Source organism: Panulirus ornatus, chromosome 59 (genome assembly GCF_036320965.1).
Source record: "Panulirus ornatus isolate Po-2019 chromosome 59, ASM3632096v1, whole genome shotgun sequence".
In the NCBI taxonomy this organism is placed as follows: domain Eukaryota; kingdom Metazoa; phylum Arthropoda; class Malacostraca; order Decapoda; family Palinuridae; genus Panulirus; species Panulirus ornatus.
The window spans coordinates 4,188,561-4,213,867 of NC_092282.1; the positions used below are offsets into that span (position 1 = coordinate 4,188,561).

General features: G+C 41.8%; 1 long non-coding RNA gene across 1 annotated transcript in view; it reads right to left on the minus strand.

Moving 5' to 3' along the window:
• The window catches only part of LOC139767278 (uncharacterized), a 28,189-nt gene extending 3,775 nt beyond the window's left edge, over positions 1-24,414 (minus strand). Inside the window, exon 1 of the long non-coding RNA XR_011717030.1 lies at positions 23,636-24,414. This is a non-coding gene — a long non-coding RNA (uncharacterized lncRNA). The remainder of the gene's footprint in view (positions 1-23,635) is intronic.
• Positions 24,415-25,307: the final 893 nt, after the last annotated feature.

Here is a 25,307-nt window from a genome sequence, read left to right on the forward strand (position 1 = left end):
TAATATTTTGTGTGGGGTTACCTTGTATGCATAAATTTCAGGTAGACAACCATGCACTTATATTTGTGGTTGTAGGGTTACTAAGGATAGCAGAATTTTTACTGCACCTTCTAGTCAATGGAAGAGACATCTATAAGCTAATAATAATATGTTAAACCAGCTGCATATTTAAACAGCAGTGGAAAAAGTTTGAAAAGCAACTGATGTTGGCCATTTTAAGGGTTAATATATGTTTCCTGTTCCATATTTTTTTATTTTTTTTTGTTTTTTGTTTTACTTATGCAACCATGCAACCCATGCTTGAATTTAACCAGCACTGAAAAGTTTGTTGTATCAGTCTCTAATGCCTGTACCTTCTGGGAATTCCCATCAAGAGGGTAATCACAGCATAAATAGTCTCCACTTATTTCTGTCCGTACATGCCTTCCTCACATCAGCCATTCCAATCATTCTTCCACCATTTCTCCCCCTTCAGTATTCTTCTATTTGACAGAGGTCAAGAATTCAGAATGTGGAAATGATCTGTTTGATGGGAACATGTGGTAAGATGAAATGAAATGTAGAAAGAAATGAGGGTGTGTATGAGAGTGGGTGAGACAATACTTTTGAGTGGTTTGGGAATGCCTTAATATGATCTGAGTGTTCCTGTGTGTCAAGAGTAGCAGCAAAATCTGTGTACTCAACTGGTATTTTGGTGCAACTCACTAGTGTGAACCTGTGCAATTGAAAAAGGCCTTCTCTTAAAAGGTTTTGAAAATCCACAAATTGACTCAAAACCTTCAGATATAATGAATGACCTAGGACAGAATACATTCTCTGGGAATGCTTGCTCTTGTGCCTTATCTTCCTTATCAAGAACAAGGCTTGAAGAGTTCAAATAAGGCTCAGGAGCCAATGAGAAGACTGCTGACAAGGAGGCCTTCGCTTGCAGAATTTCCCGAAGATATATATAAGACGTTTTACAAGAAGACAGATAATTGATCAGTATTTGATATTTATAAAGACGTTTTGTTATGATATGGGAAGCCTTTTGGAATCATTCAGAGAGGAAATAATGTTCTGTGCGCATGAACTGTATTTTAGGGAAAGATGATATAAATGAACAAGATTGTGGGGGATACTGAAGTATCTGCCAATCACTACCTTAATCTGAGGACAAGTGTTATTTTTAGTGCTACAGAAAGAAGTGGTTAGCAAAGGAGTAGCAGAAGAGGAACATGTTTACAGGGTGATTTGTTCTCTTAGATGCTAATACTAGTACTTATGTTCATACCAGAGATAGAGAGATGACGTTCCTTGCAAGATCATTGCAGTTTGGTATATATTGTAATAGATGACTGCCACTATATATCCAAATTTTTTGTAAGAAATGGATTATGGACATATTGGAAAATTATGCCTTTCAGAAAAGAGCTGCTGCTTTTGTGCTGATTTCAAAAGAAAGGGTCGTAAATACACCAAAGTCAAATGTGCGAAATGTAAAACCAAATATGCAACCAACAAGAGATTTGAGTGCTCCAGGACAGAGGAGTTCATCTCCATGAAACTCCATGAAAACCGAAGAAAAAGTGCCCCTCAGCAAGGCAAGGGAGCTTGTATATGGAGTTTGATATGAAGCTTGGATTAAATCATCCAAGTGGGATGAAACCGACTCCACAATAACGGCAAAGCTCCCAGCCAATTTTGAAATAAATAAAGCAGCGCTACCTCATAGCACCCAAGGACAACTGACGAAGATCTTGCCGACAAATAGAAGTGGTTCTAGCAAGGCTGAGGATGGGGATAACAAGGTTGACTTATGGTTACTGGCAGGAGAGACAACGTCCTGTGACAAGTGCCAGATACCATCATTTGTGGTCATTAGGGTGGAAAAGTATGTAATGTTCGAAGCAGTCAGAGAGAACTTCCCAACCCTTTCTTGTATCCTAAAGACTACATATGGCAACGACTGTTATATATTTGCTTGTCTTAGAAAAGACCAAGTTACTACGTTGAGATAGAAAAAATATTTTTACCAGTATTAATGTTATATATGAAGAATGTACGAAAGATTTTTTTTCAATCATTTTCATACCACAACGATATAGTCCTTAAGGACGACAGGTCGATCCTTGGAAATGATGTTGCTACCTTTGACCTGATCCTTGAGGGAGAAGCCAAACAATTTTACACCAAGGGTCGGACAGTCGGAAGTAATAGATATATCGAAGTACTCAGAGGGTTGTTCTCAAGGGTTGGTACCACAGATCCACTGCATGTTCATTTAGGATTTACTAGTATTCTAATACTGGATGATCAGTGAGACAGCCCGTGCTATACCCGTCACATAAGCCATTGTTAATTATGTTAATTGGTGCCTCACCCAAAAGTTTAGGCGCGAGTACCAGAACAAACCCTCGAGTGTATTAACAAACACATGAGTACGGTTACTAACCCTTGCATGCGATGACATACCTTTGAATACGATAACGGAAGCCCGAGCATGATAAGCCTTTAAGTGCCATAAAAGACCATCTGAGTACAGAATGAATACGATAAATGTCCAACGAGTTTAAGATGAGCGCCTTAAGACCCTTGAACACAGTGTCAGTTTGTACTTTTTGCCGAATATGGAACGTATGATTTATTGTCTTGGATAAATTTAGAAATAGATGTATGGTTAAATGATTTATAGCCCGCAAGGAGCATCGCGATGTGAGACGGTAGATACCGCCATGGGATCTTCGTAAAAAGATTTGGTAATCTTGTTTAGAAACGGCCTGTGTGGCACCACCTTGGGGAAACAGTGGCAACCATCTGTGAATTAATGTTGGACTGACAACGTTTCGCATGGCAGCAGCAGCAGCCAGACAGATTTCATCACTGTTTCAGGAGACGACTCTCTCCTTACGATAGAAGATGCGTGGATTCTATTGTGAGTTCCTGGAGTACTGTATCTTGGTAGTTATAGGTTATAGGACTTTCTGCTGTGTGATGTTTCACTAGGAGCTTTCATCGTTGAACAGAAGAAACAGCTTTATTTGTCAGGAAATGCAGACCTTTCAGGTATTTTTTTTTTTTTCACAGTTACGAGTCAGAAAAGAGCCTACTTACTTTATCGGCCGCCGTCCTGAGCTATAGGGATGACGCTATCACGCCTACAGTTCGTCTCAAGTCATGATGCCCATGAGATGGCATAGTGTACCTATAATGCTGCAGGAGCTGAAGAGGTGACCCCCCAGCCACACGATTCATCAGAGCATTTTATGCGTTGGGGTGACTGTTCCTTCAGTGTACCAGCCACGTTTAAATATTCAATAGCCCGTTGGATCAGAGATAACATGGTTGCCTAGGGATACAGAACGATACAGAATCTTTTTAATAAGATGATTTGTTTCCACGTCTTCATGGGATCACTCCCACAGTTCTTTAACTAACCATATTAACACCCAGTTTGTCTTTCTCGGTGGTCGGGAGTCTTTATCCTCCGGTGGATTAGGGAAGTGCATCACCTGTTGAAGGTCACTTTGCCACAAACGTCCAAAGGCCGCCTCTGATGGAAACAGAAGGCAAGTGATGGAGTAGAGTTTGTGTTAACATATGACGTGGTGGGACGAGTTCGATACCTCCATAGAGCAGACTTGAGAGGATGATTCTTCACAGTCCCAGGACAGACAGGGGAACCTGCACAGTCCCTGGGCTGGGAGAGGAACCTCCACAGTTGCAGGACTGACTAAGAGGGGAAACCTTCACAGTTCTAGGACTGGAGAGTAGCCTCCATCCCAGGATGGTGTTTGGAGCCTCCACAGTCCTAGAATAACGGTTGGAGAAGCGGAGGGGACCTGATACCATTGGAACGACTCACTCTGCATTCCCACCGCCATTGACCACCTCCTGACCTCATACTTGCGAACCCAAGAAGACTGAGAGTATGATTCTCAATCAGGAGTATCTTGTGTTAGTAGGCGGCCGGCGGGTGGGTCGCACCAAGTGAGGACTGGCTTCCGGTACTGTAAGGTTCTGGGTACAGCAACAGATCCCACTGAAGGCTTCTGTTGAAGCTGTTACTCTCATCTCAGCCATGTCGAATCATATCCGTGATGTGGATGTTTCCTGTAATGACATTCGATCCCTTCTTAATGTGTTACATTACTGGTTTGAGTTCACGCGAACGATTGAAGTTAAAATCATGACCTAACCCCAAAGGACTGGGTCACATTGAATGAAGTAGAGTCATTTGGACAAGGTGTCTTCTATATGTCTGCGTACGCTACATATGTTAAACGCCTTGACAGACAACAGAAAGTTTGTGAGACTAATGAAATATAAGGAATAAAAGATAGATTTTGACTTCATGCTCAGCAACCGTTGTTGTTGTGTTGAAATTCATTATATCCCTCGAAGCAGCGGAAGCTCGAGACGTCGTCACATAACACCAGATAAGCTTCTTGGCGGCGGAGCAGCCCCGCCGCCGCTTGTGTAGTGGCAGGAGACGGCCACACACACACACTGGGCGACGCAAGGGGCTTTGCCACAGCTTCATTGGTGGTTGGGTCACCTGGAACCCACAGGGCAAACCCTGGAAACAAAAGAAACCAGTAAAACCCTTCGGCACGACGTTACTGCCTTTAAGCACGACCAAAGGCCTCCCTATCCAGGGTAAACCCTTGAACAAAAGCGATACGGTCCCTGAACACGTCGGTACGCCCTTAGAGCACGTGTTCGTCCCAGCGAACTACCTACACACTCTCCTCCTCACTTGAGACTAACCCTCCGCCAGGAGCAGCATTATGATAAGGAAATGAAAGTCACGCCATGACGTAGACAAGTTCTTTACCCACAAGATGGAACTCTAGGTGGCGTTCCAACCTTAATATATTCCCTGCTATTTGTGTTGTTCGTTTGGCGTCACGGTGACGTACAATTGCACGCAGAGTATTCCACGTAGTGACGTTGTCCTAGGGTGGACTGCAACCTGTCCTTCATTATTTTCCTGCTTCCGCGACCATGCAAGTGATGTGCTTATATTATCAAAAGAAAGGGGAAGGTACAGTACCATCTTGGTTGGCTGGGTGGTACCATCCGGGGTGGTTCAACAATGTAATCCTGTGAGGGAAAGAAACAAGCTTGGCACCTGAGGAAACCTCACAGCGTCCAAACATCAGGTATGGTCAGAAGGCCTTCACGGGTCCCGGTGTTCCCACCTGTTGCAGGCAGGCAGGCAGGGAGGCAGGTGGGCGGGAGGCCAGCGGGTTTGCTTTCTCCAACCAGTCGGGTGAGGCTCGGCGCCGGTGGCCCTCCTGCTCCTCGTCTTCACGCCGCACGTACCACCAAACTCTCCATCCAGGAATGGGAACTGACATGAGTAATCTCCGATAAGGAAGTTTGGTCTCTGAGGCCAGAAACATAATTCGAGGCGATCTATTTTTGATGGCATGCCGAAGCGCTCATCAGTATGCATGTGCATGTGAAGTTTCATGACCGCACATCAAATACTGGCTGAGAACTGAATTAGGACGTAAGTGTCGACCAAAGTTTAGACGCGCACACGTGCACAGAGGTGGACGCCGGGTGTAATGAGCAGGTCTTCCCTCTCCCTTGTTCTGGCGAACGACAAATGGCTGTTGGCTTTCTGAATTTACACCGCATCGCCTGTAGACTAGCTCATGGTCTCGGAAATTAATGAGATCTGCGACCTGCTGACGTAGGAGCCCTGCACCCCAACCTCATCCTCAGGCAGGGGCTCAACCCCACCTCTTGGGGGAGTCTCTCGCGTCCTCCGGGGAGTTCCTGTTGCGTAAGGTCTTCCAGCAACTTCTGGGCCAGCTCAGTTTTCCTCTCTTACCGCCTCGCCACATTCTTCTTAACGGCTTCGGTCCTGTTCTGGTGGAGTATAATTCTACCAGTTTGGTCTCACTTTTACCAGGAACTGGTCGACGGTGGGGAAGTTCGTTCTCTTCACTGATAACCCTGAGCGCTGCTGGGAAATTATGGGAGTTACACATTGACAGACGCGTCTTAAGAAAAATAGTATGTTTTCCTTTTATATTGATTTCACGTAAAGAATTACCATGTGTTCCTTTCATGAAAGATTTATGAATATCTGTTCATTTACAAGCTTTATACGACCATTTGGCTAGGTGGAGGGCGCGAGGTACCATCATCTCAGTGGGAATCGGTGGTACCTCTTTCCAGAGTCCCGCGTCACGCCTCACCTCCTCACATTCCTCCCTCACTTCCTCACTCACTCTGCTTCCGGGTCATTCTTGCCACAGGCTGGCTGGTTGCCCTCGTGTGGAGGTCGGGCCCGCCTCTGCTTGTGGTTCGAGGCGGGGCTCCCCCTTGCCTCTGCTTGTGGGAGGCAGGGCCGAGTCCCTCGCTTGTAATGCAAAGCAGAGCCCGTCCCAGTTTGTGGTGTGGGGCCCGGGCTGCCCCTGCTTGTGATGCAGGGCCCGGCTCAACCCCCCCCCCCCCCATCTCTGCTTGTGGTGCGGGGTAGGGAGGAGAGGGTAGACCCAGTAGTATGGGGCCCCACCCCACCTTGTGGACCGGGTACCTCGCCCGCCGCTGCTTGTGGTGGTGCGGGGGTCTAGGCCCACGACGCACACAGGTTCGGGCCACAGACATCATCCTGATCTTGGGGAAATTCGCAGATGCTCTAGTCTTCTCTCATTCTTGCTTACGCTTACGCTTTATTGAGCCATTCGTCCTAAATACTTCTGCGTTTATTGCTTTGCCGTAGGGAATACTACTGCTATAATTATCTTTAAAGAATATTGTATCGTATGTGCTTGTTCCTGCCGTTGTCGGGCAGCGACAGGAGACATCCTCGCTTAGCCATTTCCTACTTTTCAAAAGTTATAATTCAGGAGGGTGGGGTTTAAGTGGAGGGGGGGGGGGATTTGTTGTTCTTCAGTCCCCCCATCCTACCGCCGTTCTTCGTTGCAAACTTATGTTTGTATTCCTGCTTACAACAGAACCGTAAATTATAATCGAGTGTTCTGGGTTGTTGCTGCTGTTGTAGTCGATAGTCTCCTAATGTAAGTTTACAGGCTAGAGTGTTCGTAATACGGCTAAAAAAATTACTATTTGTCAGATAATGACGCCCATTAGAATAAAAAGGTTAGAATAACCTCTTTTTAAGTACGACGGTACGATCCTTGAGCATGACGGTATCTTGAGGGAGGTTAACAAAAATATCACCGACCGACGCGCGCAGGTTTTACTCCGTGTGACAACGGGACTTAACGGCGGGTGGCGCCATATTAACCGCATGAGTCTAAATACAACATCTGATCTTGTTAGATCTAGAATCATATGTACAATAACAACAGGGAAAATCTCAAAATTTATGCATTAGAATTTTTGACTGAGTCCCCTAATCATGCTGCATAACTATATATATATATTTTTTTTTCCTTTGTCAGGATGCCATCCATATGTGAAGACCAAGCTCCAGCGACAGTCAGTTGAAATTACCCAATTCACGTCGGTCTTCTTCCATTCCAGAATCATGAAAGGTGAGTTTTGAGCCATTCGTCAAAGTAGAGGTTTCAGCACTTTCAGTGGGTCTGTAGAATCTTTCTAGCTAAACTAATCCAGCAAATGTCGGCATAGTAGTGACGTCTTGACGAGAAGAGATGCCCATTGGTAAGTTTGCGCTCCTCTTGATATCAAACCACAAACGATCCTTTGTTAGAGAGAGAGAGAGAGAGAGAGAGAGAGAGAGAGAGAGAGAGAGAGACTCCATGATCCAAATGTAACCAGCCAAGTTTTGGAAGTCAAAGAACCGGGTGTTGATCAGCTTGTAAACTCGTGGGGTTGATTTGCGGCGTGTATGTTCTACAACACTTAGTTCATTTTCATCTATAAAAGGTTGAAATTTAAGCAGTCGTCTTCGCGCAGTTGTCTTTAAGCCGCACGGTTACTTTGCCTGGTTTGAGTTTTCCCCGAGACTTAAGAAAGTAAACTGTCGGGAATCAGTCTGATTAGTATAGACTAAGACACTCCTTTTCGATGGTGAAAGTTAATATTTTCCTAAAGATGAAATTCTAGTGATGAAACGATGAAGATTTCGTATTCTTGCGATTAAGTCTTTATACATCGTAAGTTTAAATAACTCGGTCGTTTAACAGCTGGTAGCGTCGATCCTGGAGCGGAGCGCTAGCCGATCACATCTGATGAAACGAAGCAGAGTTTCAAAACCACCGAACGAGGACGTGCTCAATTCCCCAAGAACAATGTGTCCAGAATGGTGGGGCATCCTAGCCCGCCCGAGGCATGAGGTGTGGCACCACTGCAGTTATGTACCAAGATGGCTGGTCCCCCGAGAGCAACTGCCTGGATTAAGTTACCTTTGCTACATTTGGTTTCCTAAGGTTAAGTCTGAGAAGATTAGATTAAGATTATAGGCTCGGTAATACCTAAACAAAACAGAAACTTGTTTCTGTACGCAACCTTTAGAACTTCCTCGAACGGAGCCCCAAAACGAGACGGTCCACAGCGTACACACACACACGCACACACACACACACACACACACACGAATGTTGCTAGTTTATGATAAATAATGTTTATCCCGTTACAGTGTAGTATCATAGGATTACCCAAATGTGGCGCTGTTAACAGTGAAATTAAAGATTATTAACAATAGTAACACTGATAGAAGTAACGATACTCACCATATGTGATAGGATAGAATTAACTTTAAAATTGCATTCATAATCATAATGATGGGACTGATAACAATAAGATTAATACAGTTATTTGTACATCAACTCTTGCAAAAGTGTGAGCCAAGCCGTGACTGGTGGTGATGGTAAGCCTGCGTCAGGAGGGCAAGCGTCTGCTCAGCCGCCCAGCACGAACACTTCTGGGAAAAGTTAGTTGCTTGCGGCATCAAGACAGGCAGTCTCTCATCTTATTTCAATAATTAGTTTATCCTTTTCATAATCTGAGCTATCTCAACATTTCTCGAGACTGTCAGCGGCTATATTTACGACCTTTGAAGAGTACTGCATGATTTCTATGTTTTGGGTTACGTTTATTGGATTGACAGTTATAATTACTTTTTATTGGGTTGAAGGTCTGTCCCCCTTATGATAAGAACAACGACATCAATGAGGTTTTAATTTAATTGTGTGTAAGGACTTACTACACAAGGATGAGAGAGAGATTGCGATAAAATTTTTAAATCAGTTAGTAAATTATTCGTTTCTTATATCATTACAATTGTAGTTTTCTTTGCTGATTCACGAAGATTATCAGCAGTAGAATCATAATATTGTCAGAACATATTACCATTATGACCACCACAGTGACGATATGTTATTAGTAACTGCTGAAATCACTTCAGATCATAATGATACTGATGAAATCATTCAAGCCAATTATGATATGTTTGCTGTTTCACTCCTTTTTTTCATGTCGTGTTGCTTGTGTATATCCACGTCTTGCCTTCTATGCAAATAAACTGTTGTGCATACTTGGCTGAATATGTTCTGTTACAATTTGTCTTGACCTTTTTATCTGGTATCTGATATGCAAGTATCTCGTGCAAATGAAAGTTTTAAAAATCTAGCCTAAAACACTGAATGCATTTGATCCTTCCTCGGATTGCGCTACCCAGTAACCCCTCTAGAGCACTCACATCCACGCGGGCCAACCACGTGTTGTTTATTTTGATTAAAAGAAAAAAAAAAGTAGGAGACAAGTTGGCTGTATGGTCTCCCAAACAGCTGACCTGAACGTTACTTTCTGAAAATCCACTTACCTCAAATGCAGTCTACGCACAGACTTCACTTTTTTCCACGATGTTTTGAAAATGTTGCTAAATGTTTCACATCTTGGCATAACACCAAGAGAGTCTTTAAAATTGTAATTCTTTAGACGACGACATATTAAACACGGATTTTCCTAGTGGTGTAGTAAAGATGTGGATATTGTGGTCGGTTGAAGTAATCTGTTTGGTAGGTGCAATAGTTGTATTGCAAGACAAGTGTAAACGAAATTCAACACTTTAGGGAACGAAGGAAGATCCAGCGTCGTTGCACCAAATCCTCACGCGTCTTACATTGCTCTGGTACGAACTTAAGTTGCTAACGATTCGTTCCCAAACAGGAATACCAAGAGTGACTTAGATGGATTTGATATTCTCTCTGATAAAATCTAACAACCATATGTTCCTATGACTACTACAGGAACAAATCGTGAAGTATATTCATCTCTTGGTTTTATTGAGGACGAGAATAGTAAAGGAAATAACTGGCTACTCGGTCGACCACGTGAAGCACACACGCAACAAGAACTTTCCGGCACACTTTCCCTTATAAAGAAATTTCTGTTCGGTTTGCCATACCGTTGAGAGAATTTGTTTTAACAACTTTACGAGAAAGAGGACTGATTAATGTATTCTGATTAATCTTGGAATGCAACTAAACGAGTTTTCTGTGTATAAAATTGGTGCTTTTTGGTGAATATTAATATATTAAAACATTGGGTATTTACATGTAAACAATATTCTGACATTATTTTTCAAGAAGCGAGGAAATTTCCATTACTTACTGGAATTGTTCATATCCTAAGAAGCAAGTAAATTATGATTTCTTAATAATTAATGAGAATCGATTATGAGTCAGACTGAGAAACAGTTGACGAGAATTTCATTTACTACCGGCATAGGGTAAAACAACGTCTACTTACTGGATAAAAAAAAAAAAATCTGAAGATCCTCTCATTTACTAGCGGCAAAGAGAACATCGTCTTTATTACCAGACAACAATGTTTAAACAATTCTGCTTACGTTTCCACCAGATATGCGCTACCAAAGTTTCATGGTGGTAAAAGAGTCTCCTCGTTGTTTACGTTGTAAAAAAGAGGGAAAAATCTCGTTTTGAACATTGCAGAATAACATTTTTAAGATGGTTCTTTCCATAGATAATGCTTTTAAGTTCCCAGAAAACAGGAAAGAATCTCCTCTCCATAACAGATTTATTCCCTAGTTATCAGTTTCATAGAAAGTGAGATTTCATTGCAGTGGTGAAGCCCTCTAACATGGTACTGTCATGTCACATGATGGCGTAGATCAGAGATTAGATATACAAAGTGCATCAGGGACGGGGGATGTGGGCTGCGTGACACAGACACCTATTTACCCACTGAATACGAAGATTCAACCCTTAAGCACGACAGTACAATCTTGGAGCACGACAGTACAATCTGTGAGTACGACGTTACAGTCCATGAAGACGATGGTACAATCCTTGAGCACGAGCGAAGGTGCAGCCTTTGAGCACGATTCCACGACCCTTCAGTATGATGGCCTGGCCTTTGATCAGGCTTAAGGGTCGTATGGCCGAGCTCAATAAGTTTATACACAACTGCACTTAAAAGGCATTGGGTAATTCGCTGCAGTTATTTTTTCTTCCAACATCCAGAAAATAATGATCACGAAGAAAAAGCCATGAATAGACAGTGGAGTCAATAAGTGACTTTTAAACAGCAGGATCACTATAAACAACACGCACACAAAATAATGAAATCGACATTTAGACCGTACTGACTTTGACGAACCATCTCTGAATTTTCTTGGCGCCATGTCGAGTCTGGCGAGCTTTTTGTATTATTTTTCCGCAAAGCTGAAGAATGCTGGAACAAGAGGCTGAAATATGAGAAATTAATGGGGAATTATTTCCCTAAAATATTTCACTTAGGTATTAATCAACAAGGTTTAAAAATACCGAACCCTAAGAGTTGAGTCACGTAGTAAATAAGATGAATATCACAAGGGAGAATGAGTTACACATGAAAACAACAATGAAAATATTTCGTAATTACTTCAAGTAGCATCATCTTGAAAGCGTACAGTTCACGCAGCAGCAAAAAAAAAAAAAAAAACCACTAAAGAACTGATGTTAACTCCAACTTAAAAAAGAAGTAAAATTATGTTAACTAATTCCATTAAGAGGTCACTAAATGAATTACATTACCAACAGACGGGAGTCAGCAGCAACTGTACCAAACTTGACTCAGCTGATGAAAACAATGGCCGAGCGCAACGGACCCACCCACCGTTGATTAGAACTTGTGTAAATTGTTCAAAAGTTATAGCAGTGAACAACAACCTTTGCAGCTACGACGTGTGAAATATGAAGCAAAATAACAAAGTTAGTTGTAACATGTATTGGTTGTACGGTTTTAGACCTTATGCTCATGTTGCATTTGAGTAAATATGTAAGTGAACTATGAATGCGTTGTTTAAGAATGTAGTAGGCATAAACATGTACAGATATCAAGGCTGTAAAGGAGGAAAATCCGAAGCATTTCAAAAGTGAGTAACATCACACATTGGAGAGACATCAGAAGTCTGGAACAATAGCAAGAGTGGAAAATAGATTTGTGCCATTCATGCATCATCTCCTCCGTCCGGCTAGTCCATCCATTGATTAATATTTTGTTGCACTTAAAAACTGGTCGTCCTTTCATCTTATCATGGTTGCTCTTCTAACGTTGCTTTCATCACTGCTATATGTATATTTATGTAATAATGTTTTTGGATTCCTCGGTGATCATGGAATACTACTGTTTTGTAATGTATAATGATTTGCGTAGATGTCAAAAAAACATTAAATGATGGAGGCTAGAGAGACTGTCACACGTGGACAAGTTAAGTGGGTCCCTGTGCTTGGTAAGTGGCTGCCGTAAGTGGTCACCTGATCCCGCGTGTTGCGATGTGATGACCGATAAGGAGGTGTGGACACGCGAGGGTTGCCCCAGCCACTGCCTGATGCCATCATCTTCCTCCTCCCCGTCGCTACCAGTCCACGCTGTAGTAGTAGGTTTTCTCCTGGCGTGAGAACTGGCAACCCAGCTCTCACGGTATGAATGATCAAGTACAGACAGCCTCCGCCTTCCCTCCTTACCCCCTTACCCCTGATCCTCCCTGGTTGGGAGTAGGGGGGAGCGGCCATCCTAGCCTTGCCTCCCCCTGGTAGTGGGGCGGGGGGGACAGCCTAGCTTAGCATCGCCCTCACGACGCGCGGAATTTGGCTCCGCTGATGACCCCCACTTGGGTACGTTGTCTCGGACCAAATTCTTACTGAGTCATGTGCTTTACCGGTTGACATGCAACGTACGATTGTCTTTATGAATGATTGCACAAACACGCAGGTGTGTGTAAACATATATGAGCACAGTGTCCTACAATATATACCCGTGTGTAAACATATATTGTACATACCTGTATTTATTTAAAAGTACAGAGAGAGAGAGAGAGAGAGAGAGAGAGAGAGAGAGAGAGAGAGAGGCCATGCTGCAACTCGTGAGACGGGCCGTAGAGTGACTAAGGCAGCAACAGGAGCCCCACGAAACTGGTCACTCCCCTGGTCCTCGCTAGCAACAGGTGTCGGAATGACGTTCCGTGACGTCATTTGGCGCCTTACGTCACTCTTACGTCACAGTGGGGGCGGCCAACGTCAAACTCTTTTTGTCAGGATTATCAGGGATAACCCCGTCTGGCTTGAATGAGAGATTTTAATGGGCCAATCGTGCACTTGACAAACAAAACCTGAGATTAATCCAGACATTTATGTTCTTAACTAAGGCAAACCGACTCATCATTTAGTCACATCAAACCCAATTTACCGGAGCGTGATCGAATCTTAGTTTAAAGAAGTTAAACTTAGCCTAACCGTCTTCGACAAGAACTTACTTAAAGAATAAGTTTTATTTCAAACTGCCTACCGTACTGTAATCAAACCTGAATGTAATCAATCCACTGTTACAATAAGAAAACCAGGTTTAACTAAACCTCACCTACCGTTTTCCATTACCTCATGACTTGCTTTGTTAACAGTAATACCACATTCAAACGAGGGACCGTATCATAATCATGCTACGATCAAATTGGGCCTATCTTAATTCTCTCAGGATCAAGGACAATACATCCTTGGGTAAATGATTGGTAAATTGATTGGTGAATTGATTAGGCCAAATATTAACGCCGTTTCCCGCGTTCTTACCCTTTCATTACTCACTCGATCATACTACCCCGCACCACATGATGTCCTCCAACATTTCATTTTCAACATATCCATCCTCCTCCGCACAGCCTCACATTCATATAATAATGTTGGGGCTACTACACCTTCAAACATACCCACTCTGTGACTCACTTCCGCTTCCTATGTTCCATTTACTACCATTTCCACTCTCAGGTTATCTAAATCACTTCACTTCCTCAAGTTTTTCCATACAGAAACTCACATCCCAGCCAAAATGTTTTTCCGACCTGCTAAGCCTAATAACCTTGCTTTTATCCACGTTCACTGTCAGCTTCTTTTCACACATTTTTCCCAACTCTGTCACCAACTTATTCAATTTCTCACTCAAACCTGTCACCAGTGCTGTATCATCAGCAAACAATAACTGACACTTCCCAAGTCCTCCACCTCCTACAGATTGCATGAATAATAATAAACTAACGAAGTCTTTGACCGTTTTTTTTCTGTTGCTTATATATATGAAGAATGTAAATTTTGATCAACAACAAAATGTTTTATTAACGTGAACGAATCCACTCCTTAACCAGCTCAGGGTATCACAAAAAGAGTAACCAAATCCAACGTTCGCTAAACCATTACGTAACCTAACCTAACCAAAAACAGTCAACATGATCTTCATGACCTCTTAAACCCAGCTAAAGTACAACTGGGATTACCTCGGGTTTCGTAATATTGTTACCATTTTCCTGCTCATCACAGTGAACAGGGTGAGTATCGTCAGTTTTGTCTGTATTTTCACGTAATATTTCTATGTACCGTGTTCTTTATGTTATATGTAATTAGGGAAGTAATTAACATATCATTCGATCTATATCTGCGTTGGGTTAGATAACTTCTGGGGCAGTAGTAGGATAGTGTGTCTTCAGTAATGAAGAGTATATTTAGATTTCTCAAACTAGTCTCAGTTTACCGCATTATAAGACATCAACAGTTTTAAGCAATCAAACATCATCATCCTCAACCTTATCGGACCTAATTAACCTATCTTTTCGTACTGAAGAAATCTCTATCATGTTTGTCTTCACAAGAATAATATTGTTGGTGTCGGTACTGTGAGCAGCGCACATACTCCAAGTCGTTCACCGAAAATGACGTAACTGACTTACTACGCGGAAATTGTTGAGCTGATGACGTCACTGGTTGCGACGCGGAAATTGCTGAGCTGTGACGTCACTTGTCGATTTTCCTGAATCATTCCCAGGATACCTGAACGGGGAATTGAGTACGATAGTTTCATTCAGCAAACCAACTCTGAATAGACAACACATGCAAAAATCATTTACTTTTAAAGATGAGCGGCTACGTGCTGAGTTCCCATTCAGACAACCGTCCTTATGTAAAGAAATACAATCAAAAACCATTCTTTAAAAGCTGAAGACCATGTAAATGTTGGGCAGGGCTGGTTGGCACCTAACTGGTAAATTTCTGGCCTACCATTCGATAATAACCATTCAGAAAGTTAGTGTAACATTTATTGGTACAACGGTTTTTAGAATTTATAGTTACCGTTGATAGCCGGGAACAGCATTTATTTAAGTCATTCAAATCAAGTTCTTTAACAGTGAACATAGGATTATTGAACATATAATCTTATTTTAAAGCATCCAATAGATAACAAAGGAATTTTCAAGAAATACGACCTCAACTATTTTTGGCGGACGGCGCAGCCACAAGGGCCTAAATGCGGATATACAAAGGCAGTTGCCAAGATGAAAAGGTTCGCATCCTCTTTGAACCAGCAGCCTTATAGCTACTCTAACTTAGAAAAAGTAAGAAGTATATTGTAATGAATAAGATAGAACCATATCAAAGAATTAAGGTCTGAGGAATGTATGTTAAACAGCGGGGATTCCTTCCAGAGAAACAGAGGTAAGAACCGTGCCGGTGTGAGGTTGGGGTTTAAAGCATTGCGTTCCATTTAGACATCTTAAAGCAATAAGGAAAAAGTTTCTAGAATGCAAGATGAATGAATATATCGTACTCATTGTAGAGAATAGCTGCGTTGCTAGTAACTGCCGCAGTAATGTTAGTACTAAAAATATCATAAAGAGTAAAAGTAGATACAGCAATTACAGTAACAGTAGTTTTGTAATCGTATTATTAGCACCGGTAATTAGAGGAATGGAAGAAGTGTTGTTAATATTAACAGTATTGGGAACAGTTAGGAAAGTAGCAAGAGTGTTATCAACATTACTAGAAATTGAGGTAACAGATGAACGCCGGCAGTGGTAACAACGAAGGCATGGGCAGTAATACAAACTGTAACACAGCAAGTTGCATAATTACTGCTTAGCCGTCGGCAACTCATGGGTTAGCCATTACAACGTGTGTTTCTTTCCTTTTTCTCGCTAAGCACTGGAATTCTACATTCTCTTGTCTTTGTTAACCTCTGCACCATATTCCTTTTTAAAAGCAAGCTTTCTCTAGAAATAATAAAAGTAGTAGTAGTAGTAGTAGTAGTAGTAGTAGTAGTAGTAGTAGTAGTAGTAGTATAAGCCATTCTATATATTACAGTACTAACACAATGTTAGTATCATAATTATTAGTACCAATGGAAGAAATACAAACAGTAGTAGTAAGGATAGTACTCATAATAGTAGATGGAAAGAATAGTAGTGGTAAAGCAGTATTATCATTATTAGCAGTAACAGTAGAGGGACTGTTATTAACAATAGCAGTGTTAGCTACTGCTACAGCGGTAGTAGTAGTAGTAGAAACAGCAACTCTAGTATTATAAGCAGCAAGTGTAGCAACAATAGTATCGGAGGAAACAAGTATAGTAATATTAGTATTGAGATGACAACTGATGTGCCATAACACTATACGGTGAGTTTTCCCTCTTTACAATTTCTTAGATTTTAGCTAAACAAGAAAATGACAATATCATCAAACTTGAGTTACTAAAGTGCCCTTATCTTGGTATTTTTTTTTTGGCACTATTCCCATGTTGAGATGGAAATAGGTGCCATCTGCATGCCGTATATGATCTGGTCACCAGATCATGTTGCACTAGATTCTAGTGCAACATGATGGGGTGTGACGTGATGTTTACTCGCAAGATTGTTTATTGTTATGTGGAAGAATTTGATGCATAAATGTGTTAGATAAGAATCAGCTCAGCAGGGGAGAAGAAATTGGAAGCCTTGGAGACATGGTGGTAGGTAAAGGTGTAGAGATATTGATGCTAACAAACGGATGTGAGACAGGGAGAGCACACACAGCAGTGAGAGTTTATTGAGAAATACGATATTGACAGAGGATATATAAAAAGTTGAAGGGTGGAATGGACAAAAGGATTGAATGTAAGAGCGGATGATTGATTAGAAGAGTGTGTGAGGGAGAGGTATAGGAAGGAAGAGGAGAGGGAAGCTGACATGAGGCTATGTGTTCAATGAGTGTGTGGGTGATGGGAGTTATCATGGGGGCATAGAAGCGCAAGGTGAGCTAATTTAGCGAGGCTTTGCATGGGTTACTTGTGACGTACATAGAGCCATATCAGATACACCGTAGACAGTTACAACGTAATAATTATCTAGTTTGATAGAACTTAAATTGCAGTTGGTTTCCGCTTATTACTGTGTCTTCAGATTATATAGAGCGGACATTATGATTACATTCCAACACCATAGCACAATCTAACCTTCACGTCAGCTAACGAAGCCTAGGTCTGTAACAGCATTTTCCCAAATACAATCAAGCCCAAATAAAGTTTTCACCTAAGATTTTGTTCAACTTTGGTATGATTTTTTTTTATTTTCTCCGGGATAAGCGGAAAAATAAATGAGAAGTAATGTGAACATTGAAATCATCCGAAAGAATGGAAACTTCTCAACTTTAATTTCTTAGGAAACTTTTCCCATCCTTGTTTATAAACTTTGTGTTTGTATGCCATTACAGTCCTAGACTTTTCTCAGAATAATCACTCCTGGATGGTTTTGATGCAAGGAAGGTTGATTCTATTGAAGTCATTAAAAAAAGGTGCTCTACAGCTCATCGTATCCAAGTAGCTTTGATGATTACGGGAGTTAAAAGGTTGTACAAATTATAATTATCGTAAATCAAGGAAACTATTTTAGCAGAATCTTTCATTATAACAGTCATTACCCTATGTTGTTATTGTCAGTTAATTATAACAGTCAGTACCCTTTTTTGTTATTGTCAGTTAAGCCTAGTCATTAAGAGGAAAACTTTCATGACCTCGTCAAAAGAGGGAGGGGACAAGTTATGAACTCTCCAAGATAACATAAAACAGCCGAGTACGACAATCACGGGAGCTGTGTACGATGAAACAAAGTACTGCATATGCTTTTGCAGATGATTTCGTAATTATACAGAAAGGTTGCTTAAGTGGTCACAGTCCCTCAAACAGGTAAATATGCTGTATATACATACATACATATTTATTTTTCAGCGAAGAAAAAGGTTAGAATAATCATATACATCATACAAATCATCATTTTCAATAAATTTATTGTATACTGTACAACTCAGTGCGGGAGGGTCAATGCCACATCGTCGTCCCATTCCCTTTGGATACGCTCGTGAGTGTTTACCAAAAGGGGATTTAATCTTAGAATAACCCCTGACGATCCAAGACCATTGGCGTGGCTTGGGGGATCATGCCCCCTAATCACAATTGCTTATTGTCTCAGTATTTTATTTAATTAATTATGATACTGAACGGCATAGTTGAAATTGTGTTTATATCAAAATTTACCATGAATAAATCCATGAACTGCTTACTTCTAAGCATGTATTTATGTGGTAACCGTATGAACTTCAGTATTGTTTTCTAATCAATGCTTACTCCTGTGTCCGACTTTAAATGTAATATATAAGACTTGCAAAGGAGATTGACATGGGGACAAATCCTGACAAAGAGGAACAAAGAGTGAAAAGGAAAGAGGAAAGAAACTGAGAGAAAAGGAAGATGGATGAGAACCGTGCTGGCTGGCATGGTCGAAACCTTGGACGTGTTGGTAAAGACAGTCCAGCAAAATGCACGTGACGTTGGTCAAGGGAATCAGGATTCTGGAGCTTGAAACATTCTCGAATGCTTACGATTTTCACTGCAGGTAAAGTTTATCGTTTATGCCTGCTTGAAAACACATCTTTATCCACTTTATATGATAAGACATGAAAAGCATAATGTATGAGGAATTAGTTCCTTTCAACACTGCGATTTTATCAATATATTTGATAATAGTTTAAAAACTTTCCAGTATTTTGTCGTTTAGGAAAGGCCAAGTATATATCTTCAACGATTTGTTAATCACTATAATGCCGATGAACACTTGCCTGGTCATTAAAGGTAAACGTGTAATAAGCGTCGAGTCATGTGATTTTGTTACCCCATAAATGATATGAACTGAATGATACAATTATGAATTCGGATATCATAAGGCAATTTGAAAAAAATATATAATAAAGTTCAAGATATAGGGCTATTTAGTTTGAATGTCCCTCCCCACACAGAACAAACAGGAAATTACATAACAAAACGATAAAAAGAAGCCAAGGGAGACGTTATAAAAGACGCAAAGTACGCTTATATTATATAATGGGTTAATGGATTACGCTAAGCGATGAAATTGTAAATGCGTATGTTAAAGTGAAATCATGGATTTCTATTATTTTTCTATTTTGTGAAGAGTTTACTTAACAACCCACGTCGCCACACTTAAATCTTGCAGGGAATACCATGCGTTATGCTGGATTAGGTCAGGTAAGGTCTGGCTGTCTGGTTCGCTGCAGCAGTCGATGTGCACAGCGCGGGACCTTCATCCAATCAACATTAAACTGTTTGCTTTTTAATCCAATCACTTTAACCACTGGCCTTGAACGGTTACCACCAACCTTTTTTCCTCCTCACCAAAACACTTTAGATACAATATCAATGTTACTGATAATAAGAAAACTACACGAAGAAAAACCATTTAATCTACTATCATTAAAAAGTAAAAGCTTAGGTTAAAGAAAAAATGCAATGCTTACTGATATAATCAAATACGTTTTTGCCGGAATTGGTTCATTACAGAATTCAAAGGTTTATTCTCGAGAGGAAAGGGACGATACTACTTATAACAGTTGAGAGAAATTAGCGTTCATTACCACTTCTGCAAGATACCGTACACATTTCTCAAATTATTAGTACTTTCTTCATAAATATCTTGTATTTTTCGTAATGTTATGATATGTCGATAACACCCTCGTATATATATATATTTTTTTCTTCGTTGGCTATTATTAGAAAACATATTTGCTCTTTATAACCCACACGTTGTGCCATCTGCTCACCTAGGATCATAACTCATCTACAACTACCATGAGCCACAATTACCTGGACTACCATTGTAGTCCTGTATGACGACGTATTCCAGGATTATGACTATGACTACCATGACATCCTGGGCCCATGGTGGTACCCAGCGATTATGGTACAATGGTAGTCTAGGTTGTAATATAACTCACTCGTACCCAACTATTTTGAAGCTCAGGACTACCCTTCTACATAACTGTTGTGATTAATGAAATTATGGTTTCCCAAAAGTATCGTAGTAGCTCAGGGTTATGATGATTGTAATAGTACAGCATTGATTATCTTGATCGACCAGAACTCTTACGTAAATTATTTTATTAGCCGAAGACATACAGTCGCTCAGAACTGTAACGGAAATTATCGTATTAATAGCCGAAGGCTGTTACAGTCGACCGGAACTCTGATGTAAATTATCTTAAAAGCCGAGGATTGTTTCAGAGTATTTCATTGTCAAGAGCCCAGGACTATTAAAAACTATTCATTATCCTAGTGAGGATTTTTTTTCCGCAGTAGCCTTGGCTAATACGTAAACCCATGGTAGCCCAGTACTCAGACAATAGAATTAGCTTAAAACTCGTATGTAAGCCAGTATGATCTAGGACTGTAGTGTTTGTCCAGAATGATAATGGTAATCCAGGATAATCATCGTAGTCTTGAATTATCATAGAATTCTAGAAATAATATATTTGTTGTAAAAAGAATAATGGTGATCCAGGGTTACTACTACCATGGATAACAGAATCCAAGCATATTATATTGTCCAACGTTATAACTGGCACTGTCATGTAGGCCAGGCCTTAGAAAATCTCAGGTCAACTTCTGAAGTCATGGAAAAAAAAAAGGATTAGAAAACGGAATAAAGAATTAGAAAATGAACTCGAGTGGTCTCGCTCATTTAGATTTTCTTAATCCTTTTTTTTTTTTTTTGATAAGAAAAACTAACAGAACATACTGTATATCATGTAGTCCAGTCCCGCGATTTTTCATTGTAATAAGACCATCGTGTAGTGTACAAAGATAGACCGCGAATACGCAGGACTGACCACATAGTTCACCACTGTAGTACTGGTCGATAACGCTACACACAGACATGCTGGTCCAGGCTACCGTGATACTATGGTAGGACAGGATTACCATATGCATTACTGTGGTAATCAAAGGTATTAAAAGGGTTTCCAAGCAGTAGCCCAGGACTACTGTATACATCACTAGCAGCCTAGGCGTTGCAACATGCACATACTAGCAACGCTATGGTAGACATATATTAGCCTGGGTTTACATATTGGATTATCACTTTAGTTACCTATATTGAAATAATCTCACGGTAGCCCAGTTATAGAGCAGCGTACGCAGCCCATGGTCGCCTAGCAATATCTATACATCCATGGTGGCTCAACTCTATCACAAGTTAACCCATGACCATAACGTTTTAATTAACTAAGCCTCATTTACATGTTATCACGGTAGCCCAAAATACTTAAGCAACCATGGTAATGGGGGGGGGGGTCCATCATGGTGATTCCCGGTTCATGGTGCCAACTCAGATATTTGATGGGTCACCCAGGGCGACCATGATTGCCCCAGTTATGGTAAATTCATGCCACCATGGTCGAGGTTCAGTGAGGTAACACTACCAGTACCATAATGATAACTTACGACTGTGATGGTACCCCAGGACTTTCGTGTTAATCCTGGATCGTGATAATAACCAGAAGATGGTGTCATCATAGTATACAGACAGGTTATCATGGTAACCCTTAAACTACGGCGATAACTTACAGCTTTAATGCTGTCCTAGACTATCATGGAATTTAAACCATGGCGAATCAGTTATGTTAAAAGCCTTGGACTACCATGGTAACCCGAATATTGAATAAATAATGTAAATGTACTGTCATAAAAACGAATTACGTTTATATTATGAATAAAAAATCATGTTTATACCATACACTTAAAAAAGTATCAGTAAAAAAATTCTAAATTGTTTCCTGTTAAATATTTCACATACCTTAAAAATATATCTGAAATTAATGAATTATTCCCATTAAGTTATGATGGTGGTCAGTTTTAGAACGAATAATTAATTACCCTTGTTTCTTACTATGTTTAAACTGCGTATTTAAAACGTAAAGTGGAGCGAGTAAAGCGGAAAATTCCCATTATAACACACAATTTGGTATTAAAAGGCATAGTTCTTTATTCATTATAAAACATAATTCTCTTTTTCACAGTAATCATCGCGGGGTGAAGTATTTGTAGCAAAAATATCCGATTGAAGCATTTCAGCGCGAAGTATTTCCAAAAAAAGAGTATGAAAAGAAGTGACGTCCACAACTGTGCAACACGGGAAACATTTGACTGACACAAGGGAGACATTTCTCCACCATGCTCTTTGTAAATCATTTCGTTTTGACTCACAGCTGTGTTTATAGAAAGGTAATTCGTTAGAGGGCATGCACATAAACCATGAAAAAAAAAATGAACCTAAGTGCAAAATTATGCAGCCCGGCTGTTGTATGATAAATGTAATTTGACGAACAAATAAAATATTTGACAAGAATGGTGGGGGGTGGGGGTCGGCCATGAGGCAACCTAGTGGGTTACGTCAGCCTACAATACTTCCGCCTGACTCACTAAATCTGTAAATACTTCCAAAAATACGGTCTGTAGACCCTGGCTTGCCTAGCGTATAAGTAAGAATAATTTCTGATGATGCAGAAGGTTTTGGGGTGGTGGTGCTGTTGCAGTGGCAAGGTTGGGGACTTGGGGGGAGGAGGGAGCGTGTGTTAGTGGGGATTGGGGGGGAGGACTGGGGGGTGTCCCACTGATTCTCAACCTCAACTTTCACATCCAATGTACCCATCATGGCCTCCCCAGGATATTCTGGTTGCCAGTTGTGTCACCCTTGTCGTCAGAATAGGTTTAAAATGGTTGATGAGCACTTATTAATACGTTTTTCCTCGTTACATAGTGTATGGTAACAGTCGAGTTGCCATGACTCATTATTCTACGGCTCAAATCAATTAACAGGGATCTGAATGTTGAGTCAGGCCTCTATAGAGGTTAACGTGAGGTTGAAGTGAAGGCCTAAATTTTGATACCGAAGGCATGGTTAAGAATTCAGAATTTACGTATAATTATACAAGGTGACGTCACAGCCAGCACCACCTTTGTCGCCATCTACCCCTCCCCCTCCCTGACTTCTCCCCTGGCTGCACCACCTGCCCAAAACTTGTCCCAAGGTCACCACCCGCTACCTTAACCTTCATGACCTCACCTGACCTCACACACAAATTTTCAGTCTCGTTTGGCAAATAAGGACGCGCTCCTTGACCGGAGGTACCTCTTCTTGGGTGAGGGTGGAGGAAAATCTGGTGTTTGTGGGCGGCTGGAGGCGGTGTGGGCGGCCGTAGTACACATGTCACATGGTCAGCTGTCTGGTGAGGAGGCTGAGAAGCGAATGATCGCTGGCCAAGCACGTGTTGGCCCACAATGACCAGCTGAGGAGAAACCAGTCCGAAAAAAATTCCGTTGGTTGACGGCCGTAACAAAGGATTAACTTATCTAAGTTGTTGTTGTGTTTCAACAGTCTGACGGACCTGCGACACCTTCTCGACCACCTTTCACGCTAACCTCTGTCAACTGATTACATAATAGTGGAATTACATAGCCATAAAGGCGTCTTACCAGAGGGGATAAGTTTGACCGAGCATAACGTTGGCGGGGGTGAGGCCAGTCTCGTGAACGTAAGGTCGATAATCTTCACCAACTTCATGAGAGACCGACCTTAGGTGCCCCGTATTAACACGGCCTCTTATATTCGCGAGTCTTATCTTCACCCAAATGTTGCAAACGAAAGTTTCGATGCCGCTATGGGGAGTCTGTCACTGCCTGTTGAACCGATTCAAAACAAAATGGATAGTCTATGATTTTTTAAGAGTGTAAAACACGGAGAAAGTCGGTGGTTGGTGTTGGCTTCAAAAGTTTTGGCGGGTGTGTGTGGCGGAGGTCCCGCGCACCGTTGCCACGGTGAGCCCACCTCCCTCGCACCATCACTCTCACGCCTTCCTTACATTTGCCAAAATACCAATCAGGCGAGTGAGTGCATTGCTGTGCAACAAGTAGCCCTCACAGCCAACTTGACGCACAGCCCCGGAACCGGCGGTAGGAGGCCGGGAGGGAGGGAGGGAGTAAATGCGTATTATAGGGGGGGGGGTACAGGGGAGGAGGGGAGGAGGAGGAGGACGACGAGCTTCGACAAAGGAGTCGGCGACAACTGGCACCAGTTTTATCTATCGCAACAGTCCCTTAATTCGCCGTTTATCGTTGATTATGAATCGACTTCATGTATGGATCATGATCTGTGGCTAGGGTGACGTAGACACGGCAACATGGTGAGGGCGCTTGACCTACAAAATCCTGTACCAAGACGTGACGCTGTAGTGACTGTTTCGTGAAGGTCTGACGCCCGCGCCCGCACGCCCACTACCTCCCCACGCCCGCGCCGCCCACAGCGCCCAGACAGTCATCACATATTCATGGTGCAGTGCCGCTGTTGGCCGCCCTGCACTACGGAGAGGAAATCAATACGAGACGTGGCAGCCGCGCAGTGTTGGCCGCCGGTACTACGGTGTGAGAGGGGGGAGAGCGAGCCCCACCTCTCCCCCTCCTCTCTCTCTCTCTCTCTCTCTCTCTCTCTCTCTCTCCCTCCATACCTGTCCCATCACATCCCGGGACCGTCCCGACACACCTATCCCATCTCCCTCCCGCCATAAGCGACACAAAACGAGTTTTTGTTGTATACCTCCAGCGTTCCCAGACTGCAGGTCCGTCCTGTACCGTCCCGGCTAACCTGCCCCGTCCCAGCTTACTTGCCCCGTCCTGGCTGCCTGCCCCGTCCCAGCAAACCTTCCCCGTCCAAGCCAACCTGCCCGTCCCAGCAAACCTAT